Source organism: Canis lupus, chromosome 22 (genome assembly GCF_003254725.2).
Source record: "Canis lupus dingo isolate Sandy chromosome 22, ASM325472v2, whole genome shotgun sequence".
In the NCBI taxonomy this organism is placed as follows: domain Eukaryota; kingdom Metazoa; phylum Chordata; class Mammalia; order Carnivora; family Canidae; genus Canis; species Canis lupus.
Genome location: NC_064264.1, coordinates 11,802,930 through 11,820,280, shown reverse-complemented (window position 1 = coordinate 11,820,280; position 17,351 = coordinate 11,802,930).

Genomic DNA, 17,351 nt, shown 5'->3' with positions numbered 1-17,351 from the left:
TCTTCTCAAACAAATGGTGTTAGAACTAGACATAAAAATACAAAAAAAAAAAAAAAGAATCTAGATGCAGACCTTAAACCTTTCACAAAAATTAACTCCAAATGTATCATAAACCTAAATGTACTATGTGAGATCATAAACCTCCTTGAAGATAGTATAGAAGAAAACCTAGATACTTTGGACATGGCAATAATTTTTAGATAAAATACCAAAGGCATGATCTATGAAAGAAACATTTGACAAGCTGGATTTCATTAAAATTAAAAACTTATGCACTGAAAATGTCAAGTCAAGAAAACGAAAAGACAAGTCACAGACTAGGAGAAAATATTTGCAGAGACACATCTGATTGTGGGCTGTAATCCAAAATCTGTAAATAATTCTCAAAACCCACAATAAGAGACAATCTGATTTAAAAATGGGCCAAAGACCTTCAATATCTCACTAGAGAAGATCTGCAGATGGAAAATAAGCATATGAAAATATATTCCAAATCATGTCATGAAGGAAATGCAAATTAGAACAATAGGAGATACCATTGCACACCTATTAAAATGGCCAAGATCTAAAGCACTGACAATATCAAATGCTGGTAAGGAAGTAGAGCCAGAAGAATTCTCATTCATTTCATTACTGGCAGGAGTACAAAGTGGCAAAGCCACTTTGGAAGACAGCTTAGGATCTCTTACAAAACTATTCAAGATCTGGCAATTGTCCTCCTTGGTATTACCATAGAAGTCAAAAATTATGTCCACCAAAAACCTACACATGAATGTGCATAGCAACTAATTCATAATCACCAAAACTGGAAGGACCCAAGATGCTTATCAACAGGTGAATATATAAACACATTGTGGTACATATATATAATGGAATATTATTTAACCATAAACAATGAGCTATTAAGCCATGAAAAAGAGACAACTTAAATACATTTTGCTAAATGAAATAAATCAGTCTGACAATGCCACATATTATATAATTCTAACTATATGGCATTCTGGAAAAGACAAAACTATAGAAACAGCAAAAATATCACTGGTTACCAAAGTTTTGCAGGAGGTGGGGGAGATGAATAAACAAATTTTTAGAAGGGTAAAACCATTCTGTAGGACACTGTCATGGTGGATACAGGACATTATGTACTTGTCAAGATATAAATTTATAATGTAATATAAACTATGGGCTTTAGTTAATGGTAATGTACCTATATTCACTCATTAATTGTAACAAACATGAAATATTAATGCAAGATGTTAATAATGGGGGAAGCAGTGGAGGTATGGGAAGTGGGAAATAAAGTGTTTGGAAATTTTGTGTACTGTCTCTTCAATTTTTTCTTGAAATTCAAAACCATTTTTTTTAAAAAAAGTATATAAAATAAACTAAAACAAATGGCAGATCATGCTTGTCATCTAGAAGGCAAATGATCAATGGGCATATTCAAGAGTATTTTTAAAAATAAATTCAAAAAGACTTATTATTAAAGTGACCAAATAATATATTTTATCAACAAATTAAAAATGCAATTATAAAGCTTATTTTTGCCATGAATCCTTACCTGACTTCTAATAATTTTTTTTCTCTTCCTAATGTTGGACCCAGGTGTCTGTGTTCTTCTCTATAGTCTTGTTACATCAGTCATTAATCTGTATACTTGCATTTGTTTTACTTTTTTCCTTTACATTTGAATATATGTATTCTTTGCTTCTAATTCACCCTCCACAAAACTGACACTGCTAGTTAGTAACACTCATGTTTGCTCCAATCTCAGTGATATCAACCACTACGTGATAATTTCCCTGATCAGTTAGCTATTTCCTCATTGATAACTTTCATGATTGGCTCCCCTTTCCCTCTCTATTAGGAAATTATGACTTATAGATGCCTGCCCTTCATTTGACCAAGAAGACCTTGTCTTTCTATGAAGGAGTGATATATATATATATATATATATATATATATATATATATATATATATATATATCTCAAGGCGAGGCCATCAGGTAAAGTGGTTAGAAGTCCAGGCTCTGTAATCAGAATATCTTCTGACCTCTGTTTCTTCAGATACTCATTATGTGATTTTGGCCAAGGAACTAAAAATCCTGCAAGCATCTGTTTACATCATCTGAGAATAATGAGTCAGTGGTAGGTAGGACAATATTATTGCATATTGAAGTTCTTCATAAAATCATATCCTGCTACTTCTTCAGTCCCTTTGGGTCACATTTCTTCAAGAAAGACAATGTTACATTACAACAGTGAAAGCATAGTGGATACTTTTTAAATTAGGCATACCCATAGATGAAGCATGAATTATTCTTTTTGAATTTTTAAATTATCTTGTTGATACTTATTTGTGAAAGTTCTCTGAAGTTCATATTTTCCTTTAAAGTAAAATCTATTTGTTGATATTAATTCCCATATCCTCTGTCAAGAAGAATTAAGATTCAAATTGCCTTTCTTTGTTTTTTATTTAGAAATTATAAAATATCAAGGCTTGTTTAAAGCTCTCACATAATAAATAAAAATATAAAGTTCAATTATAAAAATAGTAATTCCTAATTGCTATTATATTCTAATAATAAACTCATGAAAGCCTATTGTTTCTATGACTGTATATGTATTATAATCATTTTTTTAGAAATTATATTTACAGAATCTTCAGTTTGTTTTATACAAATAATATTCAAATATTTTATTCATAGTAGTCAAAAGAATGAAAAAGAAAATCAATTACAAGTGTTGAAAGAAATAAATAATGAAGCATTATTTTAAAATAAATTGATCATAAAATGTGTCTTTATAAAAATATATTACTTTTCAATAATGATAATATATAATATTTTCAGAATAAGAGTTAATGATTTTGAGCTACAGACCGAGCATGTTTAAAATGCAATGAAAAGGGGGTACCTGGGTGACTCAGTTAAGTATCCAACTCTTGATTTCTGTTCAGGTCATGATCTCAGGGTTGTGAGATCAATTCCCACAGTCTCAGCAGAGAGACTGCTTTTATCTCTGTCTACCCCTCCCTCTGCTCCTCTCTTTGTTCGTGTACTCTTTTTCTCTAAAATAAGTAAATAAATTTAAAAAAATAAACAGAGTGAAGGGCTTCTTAATATATAAATATAATTTTAATATTTTTACTATTTTTAAATATTTGAATCTTGACATATATAGGTTTTAAATTTTAGTTATTTTAAGAAAAGAAGTTCACATTTAATATGAGATGTTCAATCCTTTCCAAGTGACACATATTCATAAGAGAAATACAAATATAAATTAAGTAGCTACTATATACCAGCATTCTAAATCCAAACACAGCATATCCAAAAGCACAAAGAAAATATAACTTATATTTTCTACTATCCACTTTGTAGTCCTTTTGAATCCTCAACCTACTTAGTAACATAGGAATAAAAAATAAATGGAGATTGCTCCAGTAATTGCAGTTCAATTAAATAACCTCAATATTCTCTTTTCATAATTCATTTCTTTTGTTTAAGTATCTAGGCTTTACAATGTCCTCCTCTTTCTCTCTGTTCCTGACACGTTGACATATGCGAAAGAAGGGCTTGTACAACCTATAGCAAGTGGTAAAAAGTTGACCTCCCACTGAAGATCCATATTACAAGCTAGTATCTTTCTTCATGTCTTCTGGTCTCCAAGCAGTGGTCCTTTTCCACATGCTACTGCTTATCTTCCTGAGACTTGATATTTACTTATTTATATTTTACAACAGGATGGCTGGTTCCCATAGGTTTATTATCTCAGGGGAGCCCAATAATTTCCCAGAGACTCTACACCAGCTATAGTTGGAGTTTCACAGACCTTGGATATAAGTCATATTTTCGTATGTCCCATTGGCCTGCACTGAATTCTGTGATCACTGAGCCATTTTGACACTCTCTGGAAAAATCCTCATTCAGGTTAAGCCAACTGTCATACAAAGTCCTTGAAGGCATTTGGGAGTTCTGGACTCCCAACTGTTTGCTACATCCCTCACTGGCTTGCTTACCAACCTGGCTGAGATGAGCTCTGGTATCCATGCCAAAACACATTTGGGTCTTGAGATTTCATAGAGCATTTGTTGTTATAAAACCTAACCTAACTTGTTTTCTCATACTAAGAAATGTAAATCTACTCTGCTCTGGTGGAGTAATTTTGGTGCTGTATAAGGAATTTAGGTTTTTTTAGGGAATAAATTTGCTTTGGGTGCAAAAGAACAGGAATCATTTTACGACTTACTTAAGGATTCAGGGAAGGCTTCATGGAAGAGATGATGCTTGAGTTTTCTGAAGGATAAAAGGAAATTAGCCAGACAAAGAGGAAGGGGAACGCTATTCTAGAAGGAGGTAATAAGATTAGCAAAGTTGAAACATAGAAGCATAGGCTGATAGGGGTATAAAGTTAGCAGACTTCAATGTTTGCAACTATTAAGGGAAAAACCCGTGCTAGGAAGTGGTGGGAGGTGAGTGGACAGAGTATCAGTATGAGCCTCAGATCCAGGAAAAGGGAGTTGAACTCTATCTAAAAGCTAATGAGAAGCCACTGATGAGTTTTAGGCAACAAAGTGACAAAGTCAGATTTCTGAGTTTTGCAAAATGAGCATGGTGAATTGTTAAAAGGACAATTTATCATATTAGCACTCCCTGTGCCTGCTCCCACATCAGAAAAGAGCAATAAAGAAGATGAAGTGTTGTGCCCCCAATATTGTGCACTAAAACTCATACCTACAATGGAAAGCCAATTTTTGTTGCTGTGAACCCAGAAACCAAGAGTTAATGGCTAGAGGTAAATTCAAGCCCTAAAACATTCTCTTCTACTACAGTTATTATAATTCCAGGTTGATTTTTATGCATTTCTAGTATCTTAAACATTTTTCCTAGAATTACCCTCAATTTTGTGACCTTCTTCCCAGCAAATACGCAGAATGAGAAGATTGTGGGATATATGTATATATATATACATATATCCCATTTTTGTCTTTCTGATGCATTCCATTGAAGCTGAATCAATAAGGGTAGGTTTCTCACATACACTGTGGTATGAACGTTCACTAAATGATTTTGTCCATTTCTACTGAACTACATTTACAACCTGGGCTTTCAGTGATGGAGAAATTGGCAACCCTATAACAAATAAAATGCTATGCCACAAAGACAGTTAAAATTAAACTAACAAGGCAGTACATAGAAATATTAAAATTGTCTGTTATTAAACTCCATATCTTGTGTCTATTTTCCCATAACAATTTAGGAAAAGATAATCTTGATGACATTAAAAAAAAAAAAGACCAAGTACACCAGACTTAATTACTACGTTTTTACTGACATTTAAAGAATTATAAAATTTAGGAAATAATTTCTTTCTCAGGAAAACCTGGTTTTAAAACTATGGTTTCAAAATAAAATTGAATTTGCCATCAAAATATAAATACTACATTTCACTTCTGCTATGCCAATCTCATGTAAAATTCCTATTTCCCATATCCCAACATAGCAGACAGATGCCTTGGGATGTCCAGAAAGGGAAACCATGCTTTAAAAAAAATGCAAAAAATAAAAATAAAAAGAGAGAAGAAAAATCATATTCACCTATTTTAATTTTTTTTCACTTATTTTTAAAACATTTTTTGAGAGTTTCAAAGTGGTTTTTAAAATTAAATCACCTATATACTGAAATTCCTCTACATTTTAAAGATAAAAGTGACAAATGGAGTTAGCATAATGGAAAAATAAAACAATTTGTCATCATTAAAATCATGTAAAGTTTTAATTTTACAATTATATTTCATTTTATGCATCTAACGCTTCAGAGTAAGAATCAAACTAAATCAAAGTATTCATTACTGAACATTTTTTTCATAATTAAGTTGAAAATATTGCTGTTCATAATGGAGGCAGTCTTCAAAGGGAAGTAAAATGAAAGGATTTCTGCATATATCTCTTTACTATTCTATAAATATCTACTACTGAGTTCTTACTGATTCTGTGTAACATAATTTCCATTTAACATACATTTAGGTTCATTATATGTAGAGCTTTCTGTTTAGGCAGAAGAGATAATTTCCAACCTCTAGAGAGAGACAGTAAAGAAGAGATTTGTATTCAAACTCTACAATAAAATACAATGTTTCATGTAGCATGTTCACAAGCAGGAATCACAGGGTCAGGAATAGAAAATTTACTTTTCTTTAATTTTAATTATTAATTTGAGTTAATAAGTCAACATATGCTTTCACAAATGTATAAGATCATGTACAGACACACCTACATCTACACAACCACAAAAATTGAAAACTCTTATTCTGTGATTTTTTTATCCATATAATTTTTAAAACTTAAAATATTCTTCCCTTTAACCTGTCTGTACACATTTCCCTTTCCTTCAAATCTATAAGGTATTTAGTACATCATCTTTTTACTGATTTTATGCACATAACACCAAAGTACCTAAAATACTGTCTTGTGTGTATATATTTTCAATAAAGATTAATATTAAAAATAACACAAGTAAGTAAACTTAACATGAAAATAATGTAATGTAATGTAATGTAATATAATACAAGTAGAACTTTTGGGTCAGAAACCAAGATCTTGGAGTTAATCTGTCTGCTTTGGGCAATCTTGCATAATTTTACATTTATTTTCACATGCTAAATTCATGGTTAGTTATCATAATCTTTATTTTCAAGTTCTTAGAGGATATGATATTCTCCATGTAGTAGTAACATTTTTTTAATCATAATATTTGAAAATTCTTTGAGTATCAGAAATTATAATATGGCAGGGGCAGAAAAGAAAGGCCCAATAGAAGGAAGAAGTATTGACAAAAAGTTAAAGTATACAGAATAGAGGGCTTTTTTTTATATGAAAGAAAAGTAATACAAATTACATTCATAGAAATAGAAGAGCAAATATTTAGAAACAATGTGAGTTTACAAATATCTAAAGTATATTCAGTTGAAGATGTCCAATAGCAGTTAAAAATACATGTCTAATTCAGTGTTTCTCAAAGCAAGACTAACACCTGTCACCATGAAACCTGTTAAAAATGAACATTTCTGGTCTTAGCCCAGAACAATCGGCGGGAATCCCTTCGTGGGGCTTGAAAATATGCATCTTAAGTAAACATCTTATATGCATTAAAGATTTTTTTAGAGTTGACACAGTTTTACATTAGTTTCAGGTGTCCCATGCAGTGATTCAACAAGTTTATACACTATCCCATGTTCACCACAAGAGTGGCTACCATCTGTTACTATACAGCACTATTACAATATCATTAACTGTATTCCTTATGCTGCACCTTGTGTTCCCATGATTTATTCATTCCTTAACTGGAAACCTGTACCTCCCACTCCCCTTCACTCATTGCGCCCATCTCTCCATCCCCTTTGAGATTCATTGGGAGTATACATTTGGAAGTAATCCAGTGGACAATTATGTATTGAATACCTGTTATATCTGTGCCAGACACTGTTCTTGGGACATGCAAGTGGTGAAAAAATTAGAAAAATATCTGCACCCTAGTGAAGCTTATATTTTAGAAGAAAAGAATCACAAGCAGAAAAAAAGATAGATGAGGCCATAAGGTGGTTGAAATCCCCAAGACAGAATAGGCAAAATGGGGACAAGGAAAGTTATACAAATAATTTATGGGTACTGAGGTATAATAAAAATTACTGGACAAAAACAGATGGAGAAGAGTTAGCAGGAAGAAAGCAAAAAAAAAAAAATACAATTCATAAAACTCAAAGGAGAAAAAAATTAAGAAAGAAAAGAGAGATTCTTGATCAATCTTACCAAAAACTGTAGATAAGTCAAAATGGATACACATTGAAAAAGGTCATTAGTAAGAACAGGATGGGGGAGATAGAGAATGTTAATGAAGCTGATTAAGATGTGAATATAGCCATAATCCCTGATAGCCAGTCTTGTCTTTTCTCCATGAGAGAGTAGCAAATTATATTTCAATGATTGTGTGCACAGGCATACTATGAAAATTGGGTAGTGGCATGGTAAGAATAAATGAGTGAGTAAAATAATACCTCAAAGACTATTCTCTTTTTTATGGAAGCTTTGCATAAATAATAAGACAGGAAATAAACCATGTAAAGATTACACACTGAGACTGATCCATCCACCAGATTCTTGCTATTGATAGCCTTATCACTGTTAGCATAAAGGTAAAAATTTGGTATGAAAGTATGATTTGGATTTTAATAGCATGCATAAGAATAATGTGAAACACAGGCGGAAAAAGGATGTTGACAAATGTCATGTCTAAATTGATGTAATATCATGCAACTCTACTTTTTTTTAAAGAAAAATGGTAGATGCCATGCCTTCTCAGTGTAATTAAAAAATAACAAACTATAATGTACATACAAATGAATTGAGATGAGAAGACACTGCATACAGACTTCTATCTGTTTCTGAAGATTACTGAACTCATCCCTTTCGAGAGGTCATTGCAGTTAACAATAAGTATGATATTAGATGTGAGATTTTTGTAAATGCTCTTTATCAAGTGTAGAAAGTTCCTCTTCATTCCTCATTTGTTGAGAGTTTTTTTTTTATCATAAATGGGTGCTAGATTTTACCAAATTCTTTTTCTGCCTCAAATGCTATCTGTTCTTGCACATTGTCCACTTTTTCCAGTAGAGCCCTTAACATTTTAATCCATTATTTTAAATTCCTTTCTTGCTGAATCCAAAATCGGTATCATAGCTAGGTCTGGTTGTGATGTTTGCCTTGTCTCTTGATTCTATGTTTCCTAATCTTGCCTGTTAACATGTCTTACAATTTTTTTGTTGTAGTTGAAAAGTCAGATATGATACACTGGATAACAGCAAAGGAAAAATGGGCCTGTCTTGTGAAGTTTTAGGTTATTTTGACTGAGAGTTCAGCTGTGATTAAGGTTTGCTATAGCTATAGGAGCCAGAAGCATCAAATTCAACAAGAGGCACTCTTCCTTTTACCTTCCCTGATGTCTTTGCATTTACCTAAGAACTTCTACTTTGATTGCACCTGCTTCTTGCCCCTCTTTGAGCTGTAATCCACTGTGGTTATACTGGAGCTCTACTGGGGTGGTGGTAAGGTACAGGGCAAGTGAGGCATTAAATAATCTTATGATTTAATATTAGGCTTTTAGAGGACCTATGTCACTCGACTATGACTTGTACAATTTTTTTCGTTGCTTTCCCTCCCTAATCCCCTTACATGAGACATGAAGTCTAACATGGGCTGAAACAACGAAGTGCCTTTCCCTCAAGTTCGAGGGGCCTGGTAAAGCCTTTTTCTCAGGAGAGTAGGTTTCGTTATGAAATCCTCCCTAAGCATATTTCATAGTATTTACTTTTTCCATTCCCTTGCCAGAACTATGAAGGAATATTTCTCTGATTTTCACTGTGGAACTTAGTGGGGTTCCTGGAAATTAAATCCTTAAAAATGTGGGACTCCCTTAACTGTGCCTCCAACTCTATTCCCAGTAGTTTCTCCCTCTTAATGGTAGTCCACAACCAGCTTCCAACAATTTGTCAGCAGTATCCTTTATATGTTCCTATCAATTACTGGCTCCAGTAGCAACTGCTTCAGGTACTGGAAGCTCTGAATTTGCCAATCTCCAAATTTTGGAGTGGCAGTTTTATCAAATTTATCAAACTGAAAGTTCAGTTTTCCTATTGATCTAAACAAATAACTGATTTTCAGTTTACTCAACTTCTAGTTGAAAGAATGGAGTGATGACTTCCAAGCTCTACACATTGAAGCAAAACTGGGAGTTCGGAGTTACTTTTTAAGTAGCATTGAAATATTGCCAGGAAGTGTTTTGTTAAGAATCAGGTTTTTTAAGAGCAGTCTTAAGTTCACGGCAAAATTGAGAAGAAAGTTCAGAAATTTCCCATAAACCCCTTGCCTCCCCCCATACATTGCTTCCCCCATTATCAGCAGCCTCTGCCAGAGTGGTACATTTGTTACAATTGATGCACCTACATTGATATATCATGATCACCAAAATCCATAGTTTATACTAGGGCCCACTCTTGGTGTTGTATATCCTATGGGTTTTGACAAATGTGTAATGACATATATCCATCATTATGGTATCCTAAGGAGCATTTTCACTGCCTTAAGAATCCTCCATGCTATGCCTATTCATTCTCCTGTCCCCCACAAGCTGCAAGTATTTTATAAAATACATTTTTATATTCATGGTCATATAATTCAGGTTTCTTTATAAAAACAAGAACTAGAATAATTATTCCATTTCTGTAATGCTTGATATTATGCATTGATTTACTTGCTGATTTACACCTTATTATTTAAATCCATTCTATTTAAAAATTATGTTCCAATGATTTATTTTTCTGATAAATATTTTCACAAAGCCTTGGTCCATTCTCATTATACAGTCATAAGAAAAGTATATTTGACATCCTGAGGCAATTTTATCATTTTTTTAAGAAGAGTAAATTTGACAAAAAAGAAAAACCTCAGTCACATAAATATGCTCCTAGCAAGGATTGCATATTTTTTTTCTTGTTCTGATATTTTCCAAATAAAATGAAACAATTGAGGAAAACAAGTTTGGGTAACAGCTGCTCTCTTCAACTTATATGGTATGAAACAAAGGGTGTGCTAGAGTATTTCCCATTAATTGTTTCCATTGTGTGTGAATTACCCTGAATATCCAATACATTTTATTCCACAGTCTGATTAAAACCAAAGCAGCTAAAGTTTGTGGGCCATCATTTTCTATGCTACATTTAATATGCAAACTAATTTTGAAAGGCATGAGGCACCTGCACCACAGATTTCAAAGGAATTTGCATAATAAATACAGTACAGACTTAAAGCTTGCCTTGTAGAGGACAATGACAGATGTGTAAGCAGTTTTGTGTGAGAGTCCTGCATAGCAAAATTTGCTTTAGAGTTGAATTTCAGGGTCAGGGTAGGACAAGCAATCTATTATAGGATAAACATTTTATGTAAGCAAACATCCTATATTGGAGTACCCAAGGCTTATTCCCCATGCGAACTGGGGAGTGCTTTTCTTCTATCAACAAATCTTGAATTCTGTATTGGAACTTATGAATGGCTCAAATCTGAAGACAAGAACCTGTAACCTCTTTTCAACATTGCAAGAGAAAGATTATTACATTCTGATTTTGTCCTTTTTCCCATTTAGTTTGTTTACTGTTTTGTGCTATTTAATCTCCCAGGAAATTATATTGAATCTTTTTTTGTGTATGGGTTGTGATGGCCCTAAATATTCATAAACAAATAATAAAATATTACGAATCAATAGGACAATAATCCTGTTTATAAATGTATTATATTTACCAATTCTTCTCCCCCTACCCCGCTCAAACTATGATAATGCATAAAACTAATTGACTAACAAAGTTAACTTTCTGGGATAGCTCAGAGGAAAATTTTCTCTCAAAAGTGATTTGTCAAGTGATTGATTTGTGACGCAGAGATTTATTACACCCATTTTTATGGGCATCAAATACCTTGAAATAAAGAATAAACAATGCCCTACATCTGCCTACTGGTAGCTCCAGGTAAATAATAAATTATAGTCAGAGGAACTGTGGAGAAAACACTTGCTTTTCTGGAATAATGTCCATGCATATTGTAATTTAGTGACGTTTTGCAAGAGAATTTTCATCATAATGCAGAAGGTTCTTTCTACATATCCATCTCCTAGAAACCTACAAGTGGGAGAAGATAAATGAAAGTGTACAGTTTTAAGAGTCCCATATTATGTGAGGGGTGGCATAACAACACTTACAGGTAGAGTGTGATGAGTTAAAGATCTGTACTACAAATCTAAAAGCAATTATTAAGATAAAAAAGCAAAAGTTATATGTAAGCCCCCCACAAATAAAATGAAATTATTAAAAATACTCAAGCAAAGAGAGAGCGTAAAAAGAATTAAGAGGAAACAAAAGAGATGGAACAAATAAAAAAAATGTCAAACTGAAAGTTTTAAATCTAAACATATCAATAATCACATTATATGAAAATTATATAAATTCTATAGGAAGTTCAGGCTATCTTTATACATGGGACAGCAGACACTGAGTTTTGGCTTGGCTCCTTAAGGCAATACACAGTATCTTATAAATTTCACAATAACAAGTCTCTTAGGTTCAGGATATACTGGTTAGGCTAACTCTTTGATTAATATGTCTTTTCCTCTCTTTTTCCTTTCCCCACATGGATAAAAATGCTTTTAAGCAATGACCTAGCCAAACAACAAGTAAACAAACAATTTAATTAAATGATCTAAATCATTAGCCCATAGCAAATTCTGAATAATGAGATGATGCCTGTACAAGAACATTTCAAGACTGTCATTAATTTCTACTCACCTTAGAATCTTTTTTTTTTGTGCATCGGTCACCAAGCTAGGATATGAACACCATCTGTAAGATCATAACACTTAATATTGGAGGGACTTCAGATTTACCTTCATAATTATACAATTTTGTAAAGGATTATGCTAAGTAACGTAAAAGAAAATGGACTGACACCATAAATAAAGTACTCATTTTTAAGTAAATAAAAAGATACCATTTTTAAAAAGTAACAATATTGGATAGGAAGTGTGATATGGAAATACACTTATTTTCATAAATATTTGTATGTACTGAGCAACTATAATAAAATGTCAAGTGATTCCAGTGTTGTTTTGGCACTGAATCTGATGGTTGGAGTGTTTGGGTTAGGTGAATAGTAATTTTCATGACTGAGTTGGATCGCGTAATGACTAAGCCACTGTCTATGACATCTCATGACTTTTTGCATAAAATTCAAACCCATGGCATGTCGCACAAGGAAGAGCTTGTGCACATTGTTCATATTTTCCCCACAGCATCCCATAACACTACTCTTTCTCATGTACCCTGAACACTGGCCTTTCTTCAGCATCTCATTGTTTATTTAGCACCTGAAACTTGATGTAATGTCTACTTGAATGCCCATCTCTGAGATTTCCTCATTTTTAGCTCTCTCTCCTCCTTCTACTCCTGGCTAAAACATTCCTTTTCATAGGGACCCTCCCTGAGCTGCCTATGTAAGTTTCATCTCCATTGTCCTTCTTATGTTCTTATGTTACTCTGTCCTATATACTTACCTCTATTTGAATGGTATTTTTATTTTAGAGAGATATTTTTACTAAAAAGAAAGCACTAGTAGAATAAGGTCTTGCACACCTTTACCAAGCAATTGAAACACTGCTTGGCTTTAAGTCAATACCCAATAAATGTTCAGTGAATGAGTCATTAACTATCATCTCTAGCATTTTATGGTTTGGGAAATTTATAAGAAATCATTGTAAATTTATAAGAAATTGTTAAATTTTGGGATATTTTTTAAATCCTGGAAAGGCATGTAAAAGTTCAAGAAATATGTTCATTCATAGATGGATCACTATGCTTGAAATACTCTGATATCCTTCCAGAGAAGTAATTAGCATACATTAATGTATTCATTATAGTTTAAAGTGGACAGAAAGGATCGTCTACTTTGAAGCATCTCCAAAGCCACTTAGCATATGTTATTTAAGCCTACAATATATAATTTTACAAGAATCAGCTGAAAACCAGTTGGCCTTTAGAGTTTGACAGAAAATAAAGTGTCTCAAATCTGTGAAAATCAATATATTGGTGATTATCACTGAAATTCCTGGGGATAATTGTTAGCTAGAAAACCCTGGAAAATAAAACACAACAAAAATATACCCTAAAATTTCAGTTAAAGAATATCAGGTAATAAGAAATGTGGAAGAAATTCACATTTAAGAATTTTGAATCCAAATATTTCAGGTAAAATATGCATACATAAAACATAAATATGTGTGCTTTTATGCCCAGTCCCTAAAAACTCCCGGTATAATACATAGGGCTTTAGGTTTAAGAAACAATGAGAAGATTTCTTAAATTAGCAATCATGCTCTTCTACAGCTATAGGTTTATGTCATTTTAATACAGGTCAAGTGAATTCTTTTTTTTTTAATATTTTATTTATTTATTCATGAGAGACTCAGAGAGAGAGAGGCAGAGACACAGGCAGAGGGAGAAGCAGGCTCCATGCAGGGAGCCTGACATGGGATTTGATCCTGGGTCTCCAGGATCAGGCCCTGGGCTGAAGGCAGCATTAAACCGCTAAACCACTGAGCCACCCGGGCTGCCCCAGTCAAGTAAATTCTAAATGCATTACAATGCAATAATTGATTGAGCTTGAAAATACATTCACATCACAAATCATGGAATTTTATGCAAAAATCAGAAGGCCCAAATAAACTGAATATAATCTAGATCTAGATTTAATTTCAATTTTGCAAGTATTGGTGATTCAAATTTTAAAAAGGTAAAATCTTGGTACATTACTATTAATATTACTTTCATACGTGCATGTGTGTATGTGCCTACGTGTGTGACTTATTTTATTTCTTATTGAACACCCTTGAAAGTTATTGCATGGGTTGAACGGTAAAGTGAAATACTTAAATATTTGTGCCATGGTATATTCATTACAGGTCATTTTTACCACCAAAAATATTTGAATGATACAATTCTACAAAGTAAGCAATAGTATGATTCTTCAACAACATTAAATATTTGATTTTTTCAGGAGGAGAAAGCATAGTAAAATGTTTGGACATAAAAATGAAACAAAGTATTGTCAATACAAGCAGCTCTTAATTGAAATTGAATTAAATTAAAAGCACACTAAAAGTTACCATGTTTTTAGTTCAATCTGGAGATTTTAAACATAATCAAAGGAAAAGGAGAGAGAAAATTAAAGATGCCTTTACTTAAGTATAAAAGTTATATCCCAGGCATGCAGACTGAGCTTTATCATTTGGGTTACATTTGAATAAATAATTATTTCTAAAATTAACTGCTTCAATTCTTGGTGTTCCTATCATTCAAGGTAGAAGTTCTGATTATTTTTGACTCAGTACAACCTAATGATTTACCAGATTAAACTGAAATATTACAATAGAGTCACTGAAGCAAAGCTTCTAGTATCTTATTTGAGAGAATGCAGATGGTAATGATTAAAAAAAATTCCATTGTATTGAGCTATAAAGCAAAATAATTGAGATGTATATCTGACTGAAAACCTTGAACTTCTGGGGGTCAGGGTGGAGTCTTTGGTTATTTGCACAAGAAAAAATAAAGAATTTAAACTTCAGTGAATAACTATAATTGGTATTTTCAGTTTTATGAAAACCTAATTTATTATGTAGAGAAGAAGGACTCACCTCTAAAATATTTATCTAAAATGTTTGTCCTTTTTGTTGAGTGTTAAGATATTTTGAATAAATAAGTTTCAATTGTTCAAACACAATTCTGTTTTTTTAGAAAATACAAATAGAGTATAGAATGGTGTAAGATTAAAGGCAAAGAATAATAGATGACTGGACAAATAAAAATGGCAGTAAAAATTCCAGAACATAAAGAATTAATAGTGAAATGTAAAAAAAAGGTTTTAACTAGGAACTAGTGAAGGATGTAACTTATTCTAATACTAGAATAATGTAATAGCAAGCAGTTTTTTAGATTTATGAAAATAACTGATTCCAAAACGATAGAAACAAATTTCTTACAATTGTGTAATCTGTTCTATGGGCAACACTTAAATACATGAATGACTAATGTCAGAGAAATACATGAAAAGCAATTGTTCATGACAGATATTTAAAAACTAATGAAAATAATAATGGTGAAATGTAAGAATTTCCAATATTCTTTTTTAAGATTTGTTTATTTATATTAGAAAGAGAGAAAGACCATGGGTCAGTGGGGAGAGGGACAGAGGGAAAGAATCTTCAGGCAGACTCCCTGCTGAGCATGGAGCCTCACAACCCATGAGATATGACCCAAGCAGAAACCAAAAGTCAGACGCTTAACTGACTAACTCATTCATATGCCCTTCCAATATATTTTTAAGAAAAAAAAATGGCATGCAAAAATGCAGTTTCTATTTTTTACTGTTTTTTCCCATTTGATTCAGAAAATCTAAGAGTGCCTGTCTGATAGATAAATAGAGATTATTCTAATTTAGACAAGGATATTTGGTAATTTATAGAAAGCAAAATAGTTTCTGTTGAAGTTATTGTTGAGAACCTAAAACAAATTGAGTACTTCATCAAACACAAAGATGACATACAAGCTTTCATTTTGAACAACCACTGTTGTCTCATTAGTATACTTTGAGACTAGCTAAGGGAGTATGGGTAAGATTTCTTATAAAAACGATTGTAACTAATCTTGACATCCTTGCAAGATTTTCAGCGCTGATACTTAAACGTGTCTGTGCATTGAAGAAGTTAAAAGTATTTTTATGTTTTTCAATTATTCCATTTCTAACACACACACATATGCTTTCTTTTATTTCCACTGAGAATGACCCAACAAAGATGAAAAGGAAAAGAATAAGAAGGAAGTAAACATGTTGGGGTGAGAATTTTAATATGTAATATATCATTTTATGTTGAAAGTATTTCATAATACTAATTTTTTTCCTCCCAAGGAGGAATTTATAGATTTGGAAGTTGGAGAAGTTTCCCAGGAAGGGATTCACCTATGAACGTCTACAAATTTATCCATAGTCTTCCCATACAGATTGCCTCACAGTTAGCATCACTTTAAAAGAATAATTCGATTTTTTTTTGTTTTAACAATACTAACTGGTCTTTTTATTATTATTATTACTTTTATTTATTCATAAGAGACACAGAGAGAGAGGCAGAGACAGAGACACAGGCAGAGGGAGAAGCAGGCTCCATGCAGCGAGCCCAACATGGGACTCGATCCTGGGTCTCCAGGATCATGCCCAGGGCTGAAGGCAGCGCTAAACTGCAGAGCCACCAAGGCTGCCCACTCACTGGTTTTTTAAAAACAATTCTTGAAACTATTTTTAAATACACCCATTATAAAAACCCAAATCACACATTAATGAATTATGTGAAATAAAAAGTGAAAAGCTCTATCTTCCCATCATCAAGAAATACATTTTGGAGAAAATTTTTGACATGTTTTCTACATAGATATGATTATATGTTTGCATATTCACAAAACTCCTATTTTTGAAACACAAATTATAGTCTATTGTGTCTTGTTTTCTTACTGTAACAACATATAAAACATATATTTCTAAGACACTGCATGTAGGGACAACTCATTCCTTCTCATCTTTAGAGATTTCATTATAAAACTCAGAAATAATTGGTTCATCTGTCACTTTCTGTTGTGTGTATTTTGGGGTAATTTTATTTATCAAATCTATCAACTGTAAGTGCAAAATAGATTGATTTTAACAAAT